General features: G+C 41.4%; 1 long non-coding RNA gene across 1 annotated transcript; it reads left to right on the top strand.

Moving 5' to 3' along the window:
* LOC106503353 lies at positions 1,660–8,049 on the top strand. The gene is made up of 2 exons (XR_001297017.2): positions 1,660–1,954; positions 7,600–8,049. It is a non-coding gene; the product is annotated as an uncharacterized LOC106503353 (long non-coding RNA).

Raw genomic sequence — 18,076 nt, forward strand, 5'->3', positions numbered from 1 at the left:
TATATAAAATGTATAACTTTATTTTCATATATGAAGTACACATGGAATACTACTCAGCAGAATAGCAAAATAAAAATGGGAAAGTTTTTAAAACAGGAGATGCCATCAAGAAACAGGTTTTGATGAAATTTTAAAAAATCACGTAAAATTGTTTTACTCTTAATTTTTGCTTTACAAAGAACTTATCAGTCAAGTCAAGCCAATTAATATAACTACAGGATAAATATGCTTTTTAAAAAACTTAAATTGCTTCTGTCAATGTTCTCTGACAAAACATTTCATTTTCATTATTTTTCATGCCTACAAATTGATTTCAGTTTACAATGCCCTATAAGTTGAAGTCACTTAGCAATCTTCTAGCTTCAGGTTAAGACTTTTGTATGTATTAAGATGTAAGACAGTATACTTGATTTGGAAGGGTTATCTTAAGTCTCTAAAAGCATTACTCAAAAGGCACAATGATTTTCATTATGGTCCATGGACTGGTGTTTGCAAAGCTACTAAATCAGAATGGAACTGCCGTCTGACGATTTTAGTAAATAAGCCACCGGGTGAATCTGAAGCACTGAAGCAAACTGACTTTTGAGAACTTCAGCTTTCAGTTTTTGCCCTGAAAATCCCGACAAAATACACATTTAACAAGCCCAAGTTGTAAGAATTAGTATCATTAGAAGTTATAGTAAAATTTTCATCCTTTTGGTTAAAGAACAATAACAAAGGCGTGCACTCTGCAAATATATGTACCTACATTTTCATATATGAAATATATACCTATGTTTTCTTCTATGAAATATATACCTAGGGTTTCATATATGAAATATATACTGAGTACTGCTCAGCTAATAAAAAGATTAAAATAATGGCATTTTCAGCAGTATAATCCTAGAGATTATCATAATAAGTGATGTAAGTCAGAAAGACAAAGAGAAATCCCATATAATATCACTTACATGTAAAATCTAAAGTACAACACCAATGAACTTATCTATGAAATGGAGACAGACTCACAGATATGGTTACCAGTTACCGGTGGGAGGGGCAAGATAGGTGTAGGGGATTAAGAGATAGAAACTCCTATGTATAATATCCATAAGGTACAAGGATATATTATACAGCATGAGGAAATGTAGCCTTTATTTGTAATACCTTAGATGGAGTATAATCCATATAAATATTGAATCACTATGTTGAACACCCAAAACTAATATAGTATTGTAAATAAACTGTACTTCAACTTAAAAAATTGTTGATGGCTATCTACGAAAACAATAAAGTAGTCAAAAATAAAAAAATAAGTGAAATAAAAATGGGAAATTTTTAAAACTAGATGATTCCATTAAGAAATTAATTTTGATGAGAACTTTAAAAATCACCCAAAATAGCCTTACTGTTTTAATTCTTTCAAGAATTTATTAGTCCGGTCAAGCCAATTAATCTGCCTAACACTAAACCTTACCAAGCTAAGGGCAGTAAGCACATTTGGTCACCGTGTTTTTCCAAGAAGCCTCTAGTTGGCAAAGGTTTTTTTTAACTTTAACCTTTCTTGTCACTAACTGTAGCTATTTCGGGAGCAATATTGTTCTGGTGGCAATATCACATGGTCTAACAGGTCCTAAGACCACATTACCAAGGGTTTCCTTTTTACACAAGCAACTTTTTAAACAGTCGTGCTGTGCTCCATCTTGCCAGTGATACACTCTCACTGGAGAGGAAGTCGCCTATGGAGGTGCTGGCCCCAGAGCCTTCTGCTCCCATCCTGACATGCTCCCATGTTGCCGTATCAGGAGCCTGGGGTCTGCAAAGCGAAGAGGTTACCGTGTGGAAGGAGCTGGGAAGTGGCCCGTTTGGAGCATCCTTCTGGGCAGGTGGAAGGGGCAGAATGATGTTCTGTTAAGGTGATCAGGGAGCGCTCCATGTCAGAAGATGAATTCTTCCAGGAGGCCCAGACCATCAGGTAAGTTTCTTCTGGGGAATCATGGTTTACCCCTCACCATGAGAGGATATTCATGCAGACAGGTCTGTCAGTAACATCTCTAAGGCCTGAATCAAGAGTCCATATATCATAGAATATACAATAGAATATTACTCAGCCATAATAAATGAAATAATGCCATTTCATCAACATGAATGACCTAGAGGTTAGCATATTAAGTGAAGACACAGAAAGACAAATATCATATGATATCACTTATGTGTGGACTCTAAACTACGATGCAAATGAACTTCTTGACAAAACAGAAATAGTCTCAGACACAGAAAACAAACTTATGGTTACCAAAGGGGAAAGAGGTGGGGGCAAATTAGGAGTTTGATATCAACAGATACATACTACTATATATAAAATAGATAAGTCCCTATGAACAGGAAGGGGAGCTAGAATCAATATCTTATATTAACCTAATAATCTGAGAAAGAACATGTATGTGGATATGTTTATATATACGTATTATATATGCTTATATAAGTATATGTATTCCAAGGCCAAATTTGCCTGTTACCCCAGGTGTTTCTTGACTTCCTACTTTTGCATTCCAGTCCGCTATAATGAAAAGGACATCTTTTCTGGGTGTTAGTTCTAAAAGGTCTTGTAGGTCTTCATAGACCCATTCAACTACAGCTTCTTCAGCGTTACAGGTTGGGGCATAGACTTGGATTATGGTGATACTGAGTGGTTTGCCTTGGAAATGAACAGAGATCATTCTGTCATTTTTGAGATTGCATCCAAGTACTGCATTTTGGACTCTTTTGTTGACCATGATGGCTACTCCATTTCTTCTGAGGGATTCCTGCCCACAGCAGTAGATATAATGCTCATCTGAGTTAAATTCACCCATTCCAGTCCATCTTAGTTTGCTGATTCCTAGAATGTCGGCATTTACTCTTGCCATCTCCTGTTTGACCACTTCCAATTTGCCTTGATTCAGGCTAACACAGTTTTGCCAAGAGAACACACTGGTCATAGCAAACACCCTCTTCCAACAACACAAGAGAAGACTCTACACAGGGACATCACCAGATGGTCAACACCAAAATCAGACTGATTATATGCTTTGCAGCCAAAGATGGAGAAGCTCTATACAATCAGCAAAAACAAGACTGGGAGCTGACTGTGGCTCAGATCATGAACTCCTTATTGCCAAATTCAGACTTAAATTGAAGAAAGTAGGGAAAACCGCTAGACCATTCAGGTATGACCTGAATCAAATCCCTTATGATTATATAGTGGAAGTGAGAAATAGATTAAAGGGACTAGATCTGATAAATAGAGTGCCTGATGAAATATAGACGGAGGTTCACGACATTGTACAGGAGACAGGGATCAAGACCATCCTCATGGAAAAGAAATGCAAAAAAGCAAAATGGCTGTCTGCGGAGCCCTTACAAATAGCTGTGAAAAGAAGAGAGGCGAAAAGCAAAGGAGAAAAGGAAAGATATAAGCATCTGAATGCAGAGTTCCAAAGAAAAGCAAGGAGAGATAAGAAAGCCTTCCTCAGAGATCAGTGCAAAGAACTAGAGGAAAACAACAGAATGGGAAAGACTAGAGATCTTTCCAAGAAAATTAGGGATACCAAGGGAACATTTCATGCAAAGATGGGCTCAATAAAGGACAGAAATGGTAGGGAGCTAACAGAAGCAGAAGATATTAAGAAGAGGTGGCAAGAATACACAGAAGAACTGTACAAAAAAGATCTTCACGACCCAGATAATCATGATGGTGTGATCACTCACCTAGAGCCAGACATCCTGGAATGTGAAGTCAAGTGGGCCTTAGAAAGCATCACTACGAACAAAGCTAGTGGAGGTGATGGAATTCCAGTCAAGCTATTTCAAATCCTGGAAAATGATGCTGTGAAAGTGCTGCAATCAATATGCCAGCAAATTTAGAAAACTCAGCAGTGGCCACAGGACTGGAAAAGGTCAGTTTTCATTCCAATCCCAAAGAAAGGCAATGCCAAAGAATGCTCAAACTACCACACCATTGCACTCATCTCACATGCTGGTAAAGTAATGCTCAAAATTCTCCAAGCCAGGCTTCAGCAATACATGAACCACGAACTTCCAGATGTTCAACCTGGTTTTAGAAAAGGCAGAGGAACCAGAGATCAAATTGCCAGCATCCACTGGATCATCAAAAAAGCAAGAGAGTTCCAGAAAAACATCTATTTCTGCTTTATTGACTATGCCAAAGCCTTTGACTGTGTGGATCACAATAAACTGTGGAAAATTCTGAAAGGGATGGGAATAGGACACCTCCTGACCTGCCTCTTGAGAAACCTATATGCAGGTCAGGAAGCAACAGTTAGAACTGGACATGGAACAACAGACTGATTCCAAATAGGAAAAGGAGTACATCAAGGCTGTATATTGTCACCCTGCTTGTTTAACTTATATGCAGAGTACATCATGAGAAACGCTGGACTGGAAGAAACACAGCTGGAATCAAGATTGCCGGGAGAAATATCAATAACCTCAGATATGCAGATGACACCACCCTTATGGCAGAAAGTGAAGAGGAACTAAAAAGCCTCTTGAAGAAAGTGAAAGAGGAGAGCGAAAAAGTTAGCTTAAAGCTCAACATTCAGAAAACGAAGATCATGGCATCTGGTCCCATCACTTCATGGGAAATAGATGGGGAAACAGTGGAAACAGTGTCAGACTTTATTTTTGGGGGCTCCAAAATCACTGCAGATGGTGATTGCAGCCATGAAATTAAAAGGCGCTTGCTTACCCCTTGGAAGAAAAGTTATGACCAACCTAGATAGTATATTCAAAAGCAGAGACATTACTTTGCCAACAAAGGTCCGTCTAGTCAAGGCTATGGTTTTTCCTATGGTCATGTATGGATGTAAGAGTTGGACTGTGAAGAAAGCTGAGTGCCAAAGAATTGATGCATTTGAAGTGTGGTGTTGGAGAAGACTCTTAAGAGTCCCTTGGACTGCAAGGAGATCCAACCAGTCCATTCTAAAGGAGATCAGTCCTGGGTGTTCACTGGAAGGACTGATGCTAAAGCTGAAACTCCAATACTTTGGCCACCTCATGCGAAGAGTTGACTCATTGGAAAAGACACTGATGCTGGGAGGGATTGGGGGCAGGAGGAGAAGGGGACGACAGAGGATGAGATGGCTGGATGGCATCACCGACTTGATGGACATGAGTTTGGGTGAAGTCCGGGAGTTGATGATAGGCAGGGAGGCCTGGCGTGCTGTGATTCATGGGGTCGCAAAGAGTCAGACATGACTGAGCGACTGAACTGAACTGAACTGAAATATATGTAATATATATTATATATATATGTAATATATATATATATATATAACTGAATGAGTTTGCTATACACCTGGAATTAACACAACATAAAAAAACTACTCCTTAGTTAAAAATGCACCTGTTTTCAATGGAGAACAAGTCCACACACCATGAACACAAGCATCTGAAGCTATAAGTCGATCAGCACGCCCTCACTCAAGCCTGACCCTCTGTGAGCAGAAGCCTTTGGCTGGCTTCGCAGGCTCGGGCTTGCACGGTGCGGGGTCTCCTCCGCACTTCGAAGGGCTCCGTGCTTGGTTTAAGGCAGGCTGTCACCATCCAAATCCTTTACGATTCTTACACCAGGATTCCGGCGTTTTCATGTTGCGCTGATCCCTCCCAATTATCCCAATTATCATCCAGTCTCTGGCAATTGCGTTGTCATCAAACTGGGGGAGGGCCTTGATGTCACAACAGAAAAATCTGGCAGAAACTCCCTCAGGCTCATGGTGTAACCCCCGGGTCCTGGTGTAACTTTAAAACATATATTTTGCTATTAGAGGGCTGTTAATCCTACAGAATCCTAAAATGTCATTAACAACTCACCTAGGAGAAGGAAATGGCAACCCACTCCAGTGTTCCTGCCTGGAGAATCCCAGGGACGGGGGAGCCTGGTGGGCTGCTGTCTATGGGGTCGCACAGAGTCAGACACGACTGAAGCGACTTAGCAGCAGCAGCAGTCATACAGAAAGAGGTCAAGCTATATCACGAGGGCAAACTGTTACACTGCAAATGGAGTGGTCAGTCTGAGGCCTGAGATGCGGGAAATGTCAGCTGACAAGGTGGCCTCACCATGTGTCCCCTGAGCAGTGACTGAATTTGCTCAAGTAACAGCATTTACTGGGAAGCAGACCTTGGTCCCAGCACAGGCCTTCCCTGTATGGGGAGCAATGCAGTTCTCTAAATCTTCAAAGATGCGTGTGTCTGTGTGTGTGTGCATGTTAGTTGCTCAGTTGTGTCCAACCTTTTGTGACCCCAGGGACAATAGTCCACCAGGATCTTCTGTCCATGGAATTCTCCAGGCAGGAATACTGGGTAGCCATTCCATTCTCCAGGGGATCTTCCTAACCCAGGGATCGAATCTGGGTCTCCTGCATTGCGGGCATAACCAAGATCATTGCCTTAAGTAACATGATAATGAATGTCCCCTATAGTTAGACTAGGAAGAAAGGAAAGAACTAAATATTCAATAAATCCTCATCTGTGAAAATAATGGTCAAGTTGACAGGTTACACTTAACGTACTTCACATATCTGAAAAGTAAAGAATCATCCTGTAATGCTCCTCATTGTTACTTATTAGACAAATGCAAATCAAAACTTCAGTGAGGTACCACCTCAAATGGTCAGAATGGCCATCACTAAAAAAAAATCTCCAAATAACAAGTGTTCCAGAGGATGTGGAGGAGAGGGAACCCTCCATCAGTGTTGGTGGGAATGTAAATTGGTACAGTCACTGTAGAGAACACTATGGCAATTCCTCAAAATAATAAAAACAGAGTTACCATATGATCCAGCAACCCCACTCCCAGCCATACAGACGAAGCTATAATTTGGAAAGATACATGCAGTATTCTAAAAGGATTTGTGCATACAAGCTGCAGATCTAAGAAACCTTTACTGTCACATCTGAGATATCAAATTTGTCTTCACATATTGCTTGCTACATGTAGACCCTTGGTTCATGCTCCGTGTAATCACATTCTGTCATAGTTTGAATCTGTCCAATTTGAATTTTAGGATGTGGTTTCTCTCCAGCAGCATAGGAGCATTCCCTTTTCTCCAGGCCCTGTTACCCTGGCATGACATTTCAGACCTCAAAACTGTTACTTGTTGCTATGAGCATCAGTTTCATTTTAGCTTAGTTTGAACAGAGAAGCAAAAAATCAGGGGGGCCTATGTTTTCTGTTTTCTTCATGGAGAAAAATGAAACTGTTAGAAAAAAAATTCCTGCAGCTCATGTGATCATTGTCACTAATTGTTGGCAGGGGTTTACTTTTATTTTATTTTTAAGTGTGACCCTTCATTCATATAATCATAAATAACAAGAAAGTAGTTTGAAAAGATGGCTTGAAAATCTGAACCAAAGGAAACAATGAAAACCGCAAAGATCAGGGTGCCAAGCTTTTAAGAATATTTTAGGTGTGCAAATGGTAATTAGTACACTTGCAATTTCAACAATATATTTTTATTCTGATAAGGAATGCACTTTTTCAGAAGGCTTCCAGTGTGGCCACCTCCTGCTGGAAGCCTGGGATGCCGGAATCAGGCCTCTTCGTGTCTGTCTTTATAGAACAGTGGGCTGCACTCTGAGAAGTTCCTGTCTCTCCCCTGTATCCTGACCATCATGTGGCAGGAGGAATTGGTAGCATTGTTGTTTTGCCTGTTGAAATGTGTAATAGGGCAGATTCTTTCAGTTCCCTGACGTGGGTGAAGTGTGGAGCCCAGTGATGACCTCTTTCTCCTAGCTCCCACACGAGGGTGAGCCCCCATCCGACGGTGAGAGACCCTGCATGTGTGTGACCTGTGTCTCCTGGGAGACCAGCCCTAGACTAGTTTGAACCTGTCCAGGTTTCGACTACATGGTAGATTTAGCCCTCTGTAAGTCCTATCTACACAGATGATGTTTAGATGAGACGATGTGCTTTCTGAAAGAAAGTTACATGGCTGGAAACAGCCCGGAGTTAAACTCCCCTCCGGGTCCTCCCCACCATTCTATGCAAAACAAAGAACTCTCTTACCCGAAGGAAAAAATGGACATTACGGTTGATTACAACCAGCTCCCAGCCGGTCCCAGCCTCTGGCCGATCTCCAGAATTCCTTGCCCCAGCCATTTAAGAGATAATTACTTCTAACAACCTTGGAGAAGAATAGGCCCCCTTAAAACAAAAGATTTCCACATATATGCCTATGTATACCTGCTCTTTTCTTGGGTTAGTGCAGCAGCTCACTAATCTGACTGTTCCTGTAAAGTGCGGTCTCCTTCTTTTTCGGAACTTCGCCTTCTCTAACTCCATTCCCTACACTTTCTGCATTGAGGACATTTAGGCCTGACCTTGTACTCTCTGCACTGGGTCATGGAGACCCGGGTGCAGGCCTGGCCTGGCCTCTGTCTGGGAAACTCCGTGCCTGCGTCTGAACGTCAGTGCTCAGATGTCTGGGCTCTGGGGCTGAGGAGGCCTTTTCTGGGGAACCGTGCTCTTCTCTGAGTGGGGTTCCACGGCCTTCCCAGAGGGGCTCTTAATGTGGTGCAGAGGTTAAAGCGTCTGCCTGCAATGTGGGAGACCTGGGTTCGATCCCTGGGTCGGGAAGATCGCCTGGAGAAGGAAATAGCAACCCACTCCAGTATTCTTGCCTGGAGAATCCCGTGGATGGAGAAGCTTGGTGGGCTACAGTCCACGGGTCACAAAGAGTCGGACACGACTGAGCGACTTCATTTTTACCAGGTTCAGCTTCCCTGGGGATCCTGGAGACCCCTCAGGTGGGCTACCTGGTAATTGTTCCAATGTTGCAGCACATTCGGGTTGAGTAGGGAGGCAGGTTCATCTCGTGAACTGATTCCAGGGCACAGGGACTGGGCATAAAGTCAGTGGGCAGCAAGTGAGGCTGCTGCTGTGCTCTCCTTCCAGCTGACTCCTCTGAAGAGAACAGAGCTGCCCTTCGTCTTTCAGCCCAGCTCTCAAGTGTTTTCTCAGCACCTCAGCAGGACAAGAAAGACAGAGCCTGCTAGAACCAAGGTACTGTGTTTAACTCTAGCACGAGCTTCCAAACCAGTAAACATCACACAGAACCGAAGTGAAAACAGGAGGGGCCTGACTTCTCAGGGACAATTGAGGGGAGAGGAGACGGACCCTACACTTCTTTCTAGGGTCCCGGGGGTCCCACGGACCTGGCTTGTTTACACACTGGGGTCTGGCTGACCACAGCCATGGAGTCCTGATCGAGGGGGCATGTGACCCCAGGTGGGGGGTCTGGGGACTGTGTGGGTCTCACCCCATCTGCATGGGTCAGGATCCTGTGTGCACAGAGGCCACGAATCTGCTGTGTGCCTGCAGTGTGTCTCGTCACCTCGGAGATTCCCAGCATCTGGATTGAGGGTGTTGCCTGATTAACCTGTGGTCCTCCTTCTCTTCACGTTGTCACATTCACAGGCGGTCAGGCGTCTTTGGGTGGGTTGCTGCTCCGTGTTCTGCTCAGTGACAACCTTTGCTGGTGTCATATTAATATTATAGCATATCGCATGCTAATGCATGGGGTCACCACTGCCTGGTTTCCCCTTCACCAAGCTAAGGTATTTTAATTGTTATTGGTTCTTCATGTTATTGGTTTTCATGGTGTTGTTACAGAAAGTGGCCACAAGGCGGCAGCACTTCTCCATGCTACAATGTTTCTTTCTTTTATTCTGTAATTTTCTTGTGATTTTATATCGGAACATAACTGATTTCTGATGTTTTTGCTTCAGGTGTACAAGAACTCGATTCAATTATACATAGATGTTTATCTGTTATCTTTCAGGTCCATTTTCGTATTTAGGTGATTACAATGTGTGGCCAATTATCTTCTCCGTATGTACATTGCTGGCACATAGGTGCAGGAGGGTTCCCTTCTCTCCATACCTTCTCCAACATTTATTTTTTAAGATGGCCTTTCTGACAAATGTGAGCACCATCCTCATTAGAATTTTTATTTCCCTTTCTCTAATATTAGTGATGCTGAGCGTCTTTTCATGTGCCAAATTGCAGTCTGTTGGCATTCCTCAGAGAAATATCCATTTCAATACTTGGCCCATTTTTGGGGGGTGATGTATCTATTTTTAACGTTGAGTTGCACAAGCTTCTTGCGTGTTTTGGAGATGAATTCCTTGTAGGCATCTCACTGCAATTTTCCCCCTATTCTGAGTGCTGTCCTTCTTTTTTGTTTAGGGTTTTCCTTGCTATGCAAATGCTTTTAGGGTTAGTTTGGTCTGGTTTCTGAATTGTGGTTTGTTTTTCTTTATTCTAAAAGTGTGGATCCACAAAGAACTTGCTGCATTTTATGTCAAATCATGTCCTGTTTATATTTTTCTCAAGGATTTCATAGTATCTGTCCTTATGTTTAAATATCTATACTATTTGGTATTTATTTTTGTGTACAGATAGGGAGTATTCTAACCTCATTCTTCTTTTCATGGTTGAAGGAAACTTCATGGAGTCCTTCATAGTGGCTGTTTCTAATTTACATCCCAAGCATCAGTGGAAGAGGGTTCTTGTGTGCACACCCTCTCCAGCACTTATTGTTTGTTGAGTGTTTGGCAACGGCCATTCCTCCTGGTGTGATGTGATACCTCACCGTAGTTTAGAATTGCATGTCTCTAACATTTAGTGATGATGTATTTTCATGTGATTTTTTTTAAAGGAATTAAAATTTCTCCTTGAGGTTGAGTTATTGAACGCCATCCTCATTTCGAATTCTTTTTCAGAGACCGTTCTTAGGACATTTCTCAAGGGCAGGTATTTTTTACTTACAGGCCCTGGATCCTTGTGAATATTAAATACGCAGCAACACAGCTCTGCATGGACTTCCCTTGTGTGGCTCAGCCGGTAAAGCACCCGCCGGCAATGCGGGAATCTGAGTTCGATCCCTGGGTTGGGACGATCCCCTGGTCAAGGGAAAGGCTACCCACTCCAGTATTCTGGCCTGGAGAATCCCATGGACTACAGTCCCTGGAGTTGCCGAGAGTGGAACAGGAATGAGCGACGTTCACTTTCACAGCTCTTCATGGTGTTGTTACAGAAAATGGCCACAAGGCGGCAGCACTTCTCCATGCTTCAATATTAATTTCTTTCATTCTGTAATTTTCTTGTAATTTTATATCGGAACATAGTTGATTTCTGATGTTTTTGCTTCAGGTGTACAAGAACTCGATTCAATTATACATAGATGTTTATCTGTTATCTTTCAGGTCCTTTTTCACGTTTAGGTGATTACAATGTGTTCAATAAACTTCCCTCTGCTTTTTGGTAGTTACTTCTGGATCATCTGTCTGACACATATTAATGCGTATATGTTAACTCCAAGCTCTCAATTTCTCCTGCCTGTATCTTGAGGTTGGGGGCTCTGCAGAGAGGAAGAGATACTCCAGGTCCGTTTTGGAGGTACACTGCCTGCCACATGCTCCCAGCTCCCTCGGCTCCTGGACTCGCCAGCCTTGGGGTGCAAGCCAGCCTGGCTCCGGGGATGTGACTCCAGCCCGGTCACTATTGCCTGCAGGGAATAGAGTTAGCGCTTTTTCCCCTTTTTTTCTTCTTCTGTTTTTAATCAATTATTTGAACTAGAGTATTTAGGTGAATTAAAATCTTGTTTGTTTGTTTTTTCCTTTCCTTTTCAATCCACCGCAGCTGGTTCACTTCCATATAGGTGTATACATTTTTTGCAAGGTTTTTTTTCTATATAGGTGATTACATAGTGTGGTATGAGATTCCTTGTATTACACAGTGGGTCCTGGTGTCTTACTTTAGAAATGGTTATGTGCATATATTAGTCTGAAGCAGCTCATATCTCCCTGCCCACATCTTACTTTAGAAATGGTTATGTGCATATATTAGTCTGAAGCAGCTCATATCTCCCTGCCCACATCTTACTTTAGAAATGGTTATGTGCATATATTAGTCTGAAGCAGCTCATATCTCCCTGCCCACATCTTACATTCTTGGTGACTGGAGGTTTCCCTTCCAAGTCTTTGAGCTGTGTCTCTTTTGGACAGAGTTCCTTTGTATCCACTTTCAGATCACACCTAGAAGTGACGCCACGTGGCACCTGCAGCTGCCTGTCTCCCTTGCTTCACTTGGACTGGCCGCGTCCCCTTTCTTTGCTGAGGCTGGGCTTCGCATACGCTGCTTTCTCCGGTGGGGTATGCTGCTCTGTACATGGGCCCACCGTCTGTCTCCATCCACGTGTGCGTCTGTAATTAGCTTGCTTCCCTGTCTTGACTGTTGTACCTTGTGGGGTCAAAATCACATGGGTACACTTCTCTATTAAAGTTCTGGTTGTCTCGACCCAGCTGCCTGGACCCCACCCCAGTCCAGACAAGAGACCCTAGTCTGCCCAGGCTCCAGGGACGGGGTAGCAGCCAAAGTCAGGGAAGTTGGAGGGAATAAACTAGGCGTTACTTTTTCATTCCGTTTCTTTCACCTCATGTCTGTGCTGTGCTGGAGTATAGTCGATTTCCAGTACTTTGCTAGTGGTCAAGGTACAGCCAGCCGCCTGATTCAGTTCTGACATATACATGCAGCGTATCTCTTCTTTTTTAGATTCTTTTGCCTAAGAGCTTATTGCAGAAGGTCGAACCCGTGCTGAACATTAGGTCTTTGTGGAATATCTGTTAGAAATACAGATTTTTTTGTATATGTGGAAGGAAGGAGATACGTTTATATAAGATTATGAAAGATAAGATAGATTAGAATTACAGGCACAGCTTCCTGTGTACACATGGCTGCTGTTTAGCTGGTAAGTTTTGTCCACTCATTTCGCCCCTACAGACTGCGGCACACTGGCTTCCCTGTCCTTCACTGTCTTCTGGAGTTTCCTCAGATTCAGGCCCAGTGAATCACTGATGCTATCTAACCATCTCATCTTCTGCCTTTCTCTTTTCCTTTTGCTTTCAATCTTTCCCAGCATCAAGGTCTTTTTCAATGAGTCAGTTCTTCACATCAGGTGGGCAAAATATTGGAGCTTCAGCTTTAGCATCGGTCCTTCCAATGAATATTCAGGAGTGATTTCCTTTAGGGTTGACTGGTTTGATTTCCTTGCAGTTCAAGGGACTCTCAAGAGTCTTCTCCAGCAACACAGTTCAAAAGCATCAGTTCTTCAGCACTCAGCCTTCTTTATGGTCCAACTGTAACATCTGTACATGACTACTAGAAATACCCTGCTGCTGCTGCTGCTAAGGCGCTTCAGTCGTGTCCAACTCTGGGCCACCCCACAGACGGCAGCCCACCAGGCTCCTCCGTCCCTGGGAGTCTCCAGGCAAGAACACTGGAGTGGGCTGCCATTTTCTTCTCCAATGCATGAAAGTAAAAAGTGAAAGTGAAGTCACTCAGTCGTGTCCCACTCTTAGCAACCCCATAGACTGCAGCCTACCAGGCTCCTCTGTCCATGGGATTTTCCAGGCAAGAGTACTGGAGTGGGGTGCCATTGCCTTCTCCCAGAAATACCATAGCTTTGACTATAAAGACTTTTGTCAGCAAAGTAATTGTCTCTGCTTTTCAAAACGCTGTCTAGGTTGGTCATAGCTTTTCTCACAAGGAGCAAGTATAATCTGCCAGGCTTCTCTGTCCATGGAATGGACATGCTTCTCCAGTCAAGAATACTGGAGTGGGTAGCCACTCTCTTCTTCAGGGGATCTTCCTGACCCAGAGACTGAACCTGCGTCTGTATTTCTGTATTTCATATATGAACATATAGGTGCATCTACTTATAGAATTTTCTGTTTCATATATGAAGATATAACTGGTTATTTCACATATGAAAATAAAATTTTCTCTATTTTATGTATGAAAATATAGGGGTACACATCTGTAGAGTCAACTTGTTCGCTATTGTTCCTTAACCAACAGAATCAAAATTTTACTATAATTTATAATGATACTAAATCTTACAACTTGGGCTTGGTAAATGTGAGTTTTGCCTGGATTTCTAGGGCAGTAGTTCTCAAACTTCAGTGTGCTCCTGTGCTTCAGAATCACCTGGAGGGCTTGTGAACTCAAATTGTCAGACGGCAGTTCCAGAGCTCCTGATTTAGCAGACATGCAAATAACAGTCCAGGGATCAGAATGAAAATCCTTATGCCTTTTGAGTAATACGTTTAAAGATGTAAAATAACTTTTCTAAATCAAGATAATCTAAATTATCTTACATCTTAATACATACAAAAGTCTTAATTTGAAACTAGAAGATTGCTAAGTGGCTTCTATTTTAGGGCACTGTGAACTGAAATCAACATATAGGCATCAAAAATAATGGTAAAGTGTCTTGTCCGAGAACACTGACAGAAGCAACTTAACTTTAAGAAAAGCATGTTTTTTTCTGTAGATTAATTGGCTTGACTTGACTAATTAGTTCTTTGTGAAGCAAAAATTAAAAATAAAATTACTATATGTGATTTTTAAAATCTCATCAAAGTTAGTTTCTTGATGGAATCTTTTCTATCTTCTATTTTTTAAAATATCCCATTTTTATTTTCTAACTTTTTTCTTTTTGATTTTTTTGTGTTTGTAACCAGACATCAATTATTTTTTAAATTGAAGTATAATTGATTTATATTACTATATTTGTCTTGGTTGTACAACCTAGTGACTCAATGTTTTTATGGAATATACATCATTTAAGGGTATTAAAAATAATGGCTATACTTCCACTGCTTTACACGACAACCTTAGAGCTTATTTGTTTCACGCCTAGTGGTTTGTGCCCCTAACCCCGCGTCCTGTCTTGTCCCTCCCCCTCCGGCCTCCTCTCCCCCCTGGTAGCCATGGTTCTCCGCATCCCTGAGTCTGTTTTTGCCTCACAGGTACATTCACATTTTAGACTCAACATGTAGGTCATATCACATGGTGTTGGTCTTTCTCTTTATGATTTATTTCACTTAGTATGTTAGTCTCTAGGTTCATGTTGCTGAAAATAGCATTATTTTAATCTTTTCTACATTTTATATATGAAAATATTGATACCTATTTATATGTGAAAATGAAATTTTCTACAAATCACATTTTAAAATATCAGTATATCTTTCATATATGATAATAAAATATTTTGTATTTCACAAATGAAAATATTGGTGCATATTTCATATATGAGAGTAGAATTTTCTGTACTTCTCATGTGAATTTATCCATGCATACTTCAATAAGAAAACAGAATTTTCTGAACTTCACATATGAAAAATCACTACATATTTCATATATGAATATGGAATTTTCTATACTTCAAAATATATAAGTACATATTTTTCTCTAATGAAAATAGAAGTTTCTGTTCACAGGTGAAAATATTGGGGCATATTTCATATATGAAAACACAGGTATATACAGGTATACAAATGTATATACATTTGTAGCGTGAACTCCTTTCCTATTGTTCTTTATACAAAAGAATCAAAATTTTACTATAACTTATAATGATACTAATTCTTACAACTTGGACTTGGTAAAATGTGTGTTTTTCTGGCACTTACAGGGCAGTAGATCTCAAACTTCACAGTGCTTTAGTGCTTCAGAATCACCTAGAAAGCTTATGAATTCAAATTGTCAGACCGCAGTTCCAGAACTTCTGATTTAGCAGATTTGCAAATACCAGTCCGGGGGCCATAATGAAAATCACTGGGCCTTTTGAGTAATGCTTTCAGAGACTTCACATTATTCTTCTAAATCAAGTATGCTGCCTTACATCTTAATACATACAAAAGTCTTAATTTGAAACTAGAAGATTGCGAAGTCACTTCTATTTATATGGCATTGTGAACTAAAATCAATATGTAGGCATCAAAAATAACATTAAATAAAGTGTTTTCTCAGAGAATGCTGACAAAAGCAACATAACTTTCAAAAAATCATATTCATTTTGTAGTAAGAGTAATTGGCTTAACTTGACTGATTTGTGAAGCAAATTTTAAAAGACTAAAACTACTTTATATGATTATTTAAAATCTCATCAAAATTAATTTCTTGATGGAATCTTTGTTTTTAAAAAATACCGTTTTATTTTGCTAACTTTTTTTGCTGATTATTTTTTGTGTTTGTAGCTAGCCATCAGCTGTATTTTTTAACTGAAGTGCAGTTGATTTAGATTCCTATGTTTGTTTTGGGTGTACAACATAGTGATTCAATATTTTTATGGAATGTACTCTATTTAAAGGTATCACAAGATAAAGACTATCTTTCACTCTGCTGTATACTATACTGTAGTAGCTTATTTCTTTTACAGATCGTGGTATGTGTCTCTTATTCCCCTACGCCTATCTTGCCCCTCCCACCTCCCTCTCTGCACTGGGAACTATTAGTTCTCTGTACAGTGAGTCAGTTTCAATGCAGGAGACTTGCAGGAGACCCGGGTTTGATCCCTGGATCAGGAAGAACCCCTGGAGGAGGAAATGGCAACCCACTCCAGGATTCTTGCCTGGAGAATCCATGGATGGGGAGCCTGGTGGGCTACAGTCCACGGGGTCGCACAGAGCTGGACACGACTGAGTGTCTAAACAGCAGCAGCCCCTGTTCTAAGGTGTATATATTGGCCTGAACCGGCTAATCCCCCGCCCCCTCCACATTTCTTTTTTGGTAGCCCTGAGTTTCTTTTCTAAGTCTGTTCATCTGCTCTCTTTTGTAAAGAGGTTCATTTGCCTCCATGTTCTGATTACCCGGAAGTGACATCACACGATACTTGTCTGTCCCTGTCTCCCTTACTTCACGTGGAATGATCATCTTGACATTCTTTTCTGTGGCTGGGCTTGGAATTATTTCCTGCTTCTTTATGGTTGAGAAATATTGCTTTGGGTATATGTACCCCATCGTGTATCCATTCATCTGTAATTTCATCAATTAGCTTGCTTCCCAGACTGGGCTGTTGTACCTTGTGGGGCCGAGATGGCAGGCGTTTCTCCAGGTTTATGCCCGGGCATGGGCTCGCTGGGTCCCGAAGTACTCCTGTGTTATTTTCTAAATGAACCTGCGTATGTTCTCCCTACTGGATGAACCTATGTACATTACGATCAACAGTGCAGGAGGGTTCCTTTGTCTCCACACCCTCTCTAGCATTTATTTTTATAAAATAATTTTATTTGTTCATTTTTTCTGGTTGCACTGGGCCTTAGTCGCTGAGCACAGGCTTTCTCTGCAGCGAGCAGGGCTGCTCTCTAGCTTCACTGTGCAGCTTCTCCTTGTGGTGGCCGCTGGCTGCAGAACGTGGGCTCCAGAGCTTCCATCTCCTGCATTTGCAGGCGATTCTTAACCACGGCACCACCAGGTAAGTCCTAGCATTTTTTTTCTAGCATTTATTCTTCAAGATGTTTTGAAATGGCATTCTGACCAATGTGAGTGCTTAGCTCATCGGACTTTGAGTCTAATAATTAGTGATGCTGAGCATCTTTCCATGTGCCCAAGTGCGATCTGCAGGCCTTCCTCTGAGAAATATCATCTTCAATCTTTGGCCCATTTTGTTCTTAGGTTGTATTTATTTTTGATATTGAGTTCCATGAGCTGTTTGTATGTTTTGGAGATGAATTCTTTGTGGGTGTCTTGGTTTGCAAATCTTTCTTCCTATTCTGAGGGCTGTGCTTGTCTCTTGTTTAGGGTTTCCTTTGGTAGGCAAATGGTTTTAAGGTCAATGAAATCCGATTTTCTGATTTGTGGTTTACTTTTCATTATTCTGAGAGATAGAGCCACAACAAACTTCCTGCATTTTATGTCAAATCATGTCCTGTTTATATTTTTCTCAAGAATTTCATAGTATCCATCATTACCTGTAGACATTTATACTATATTTACTTTGTGTATGGTGTTAGGAAGTTTTCTAATTTCATTCTCATTTTCATGTCTGAGGGAACCCTCACTGTGGCCTCCACAGTGGCTGTTACCAATTTCCAGTCCAAGCATCAGTGGAGGAGATTCCCTTGTCTGCACAGCCTCTCCAGCACTTGCTGTTTGTAGAGTGTTTGGCGATGGCCATTCTGACCAGTGTGATGTGATGCCTTGCTGTAGCTCAGATTTCCACTTCTCTAATATTTAACAATGTTGACATCG

The sequence above is a fragment of the Capra hircus genome, chromosome 21 (assembly GCF_001704415.2).
Source record: "Capra hircus breed San Clemente chromosome 21, ASM170441v1, whole genome shotgun sequence".
NCBI classification, from domain to species: Eukaryota; Metazoa; Chordata; class Mammalia; order Artiodactyla; family Bovidae; genus Capra; species Capra hircus.